A 2633-nucleotide genomic window follows, 5' to 3' on the forward strand; every position below is an offset into this window, starting at 1 on the left:
ACACACCCCACAAGTGCATAATAATCCAATCAGAGGACTCAGTGTGATGAATGACACAATAGGGCGCCAATTGAACAAGCATGGTGTGAAAAAACACGACAGAACATAAACAATAACGATTATAAATGTACAAATGAATTGCTTTCTCACTGGGCTTCTATTTTAGTCTGCGTTCGGTCATGATATATTAAATAAAAAATAACAGACATTTTTAGCCAGGCTGGACAGTTTGACGTAATAATGGCGAAACATAAATAAAAACCTCGCATGGTAAATAATACAGTGTAGTGGGTTGTACATAATTCACCCACGGAACTATTGTTTAGTAGGCGAGTTCCTAGGGGGACTTTTTATTCGACCGGTTCTAGCCACTCTCGTGTGTTTGTTTTGGTTATCGCAAGTTTACATGTTATTAAAGCAGCGTCCGTTGGCACCTTTGTTTGACACTCCGCCTACGACTCCCGTCTCTGCTCGCTACATTGGTGACCCCGACGTGACCCAATGTAGCGAGCAGAGACGGGAGTCGTAGGCGGAGTGTCAAACAAAGGTGCCAACGGACGCTGCTTTAATAACATGTAAACTTGCGATAACCAAAACAAACACACGAGAGTGGCTAGAACCGGTCGAATAAAAAGTCCCCCTAGGAACTCGCCAACTAAACAATAGTTCCGTGGGTGAATTATGTACAACCCACTACACAAGTACAGTATTAGTGCAATAATTTTCTTAAAGGGACAGTGTGAACTATTTAGTGCCTCCAAGTGGTGCAAAAACCTTCGTTCAGTAAAAAAAAAAAATCAACAACATTGATTTGGATAATAGGCAAAATAAATTAACTATTGTATTAATGTTAATTTTTATGATTATTTATAGATCGAGAATTTATATCTAGGTCTAAAGCCAATAAGCAGAGGTTTGAACAAACAAAAACATACAATTCATCACTATTGGCGACTTGTGTTGGGAGTAACACTACTTTTTTCGGTAACAAATACTGTAAGGTGTTAGTAATAAAATTTTATACCTCAACTGCCATTATAATATGGTGCGTAACTCTGCTAATTTTCAAAAGATCATAAGTTATTGTGTAGTCTTCACTTTAACTATAATTCCTTTGATCACATAGTATCATAGCCTAAATTCAAATGGGCCAGCATCACAAGGCTGATTACTACACTAATAAAGGGTAAACATCTTTACAAACTGCAACTGAATACAGTTACAGCGGTGTTGTCTCAAGTACAAAGTACGAGAAGTTGTGTAATTTCTCCTTACTGATTTTCTTTCAGACTAAATTAGAGGTTGGATCAAGCCTAAAGATTTGAGCCCAACCCGACTCGGCCCGCGGGTATTCAAGCCCGACCCAGCCTGAGCCCGACCAATGATCAACTCGTTTTGAAGGACGCAGCCAGAAGCAAACCCGAATGTTCATATTTTATTTGTGAGGACTCAGGAGGAGGAGAGGTGATTTGGGCTGACTCAAACACACAACTCTCTGCTGCGCACCCGCTCCTCTGGGTCCGACGGTGGCGCCTCCGAGCGTGTGGGCTGCACGAGAGCGGGACGGAATCCACGGCGCGGATCCTCTTTTGTAACGAGATTTTAAGTTAAACAAGAACGTATAAACCTTTACATCTTTTATGGGTGGTTAGCACGCAGCCCTACGGGTACTGCAGCCTCCTGGGCAGAATTTACACGTTCTCCTTGTGCCTCCGCATTCCAAAAACATGCACGGCAGGTTAATTGGCTGGTCAAAATCGTTCCTAGGTGTGAATGAGCGAGTGAATTGTCAGTCTTTGTGTACCAACCAGTTCAGGATGTCCCCTGCCCGCCGCTCGAAAATGCCTGGGATGGGCTCCAGCAACACAGCGACCGTGTGAGGGTAAACAGCGCTGAGAATAAATGGATGGATATATATGTGTATGCATAGATTACGTTAACCGACAATTTTCCATCATAAGTACCTGACCTATCATATCAGTGTTAGTCTTTAAAAATTATAGGTCTAAAAATTTGAATTTATATACATAGCGGAATCCATACCTAGTAGTCGCCGTCATGTTTGTCTGGCATCTTGTTGTTATGCTATGCTTGTTTGGAACTGAATTCCATTACTAGGGGTGAAATATTACTCAATGTATCTTTATTTTTCATAGAGACTCATAAGTTGGGGGTAAGGCCACTGTTGCATCGGAAATCTGTTAACGGTAAGGCCACCACCACATGGAAAATGTTTTTAATTCATAATTCATTAATCAAAAGTTGTTTCAAATACTCAATATGTGGTATCAGTACTAAGTCGCGATTTAAAAAAAAAAAACACTGACTGCAATTTTAAGCCTTTTTCCTCAAAAACCAATTATTGTCAGTAACACAATTTTTGCATAAGGTTAATGAAAAGTAATAAAAAGGCCTCAGGGGAGGGCCCTTAATGACAGGTTTGACTTTCTTACCTGAAGGCTTATCTTTCTGTCCTTGAGGCAAGTTTAAAATCCATTGATTTCTTCTCTCATTTTGAGTGTATTAATATTCAAACCTTTCAGTTTAGTAAAAACAATTCCTTACTTTGAATGATTAATAAACGATTCCACAAATCATTGTGAATCACACAACAGTTTTTTAAATATTTTTTG

This window comes from Urocampus carinirostris, chromosome 19, assembly GCF_059441175.1.
Source record: "Urocampus carinirostris isolate Australia breed hairy pipefish chromosome 19, RoL_Ucar_1.0, whole genome shotgun sequence".
Taxonomy (NCBI): Eukaryota; Metazoa; Chordata; class Actinopteri; order Syngnathiformes; family Syngnathidae; genus Urocampus; species Urocampus carinirostris.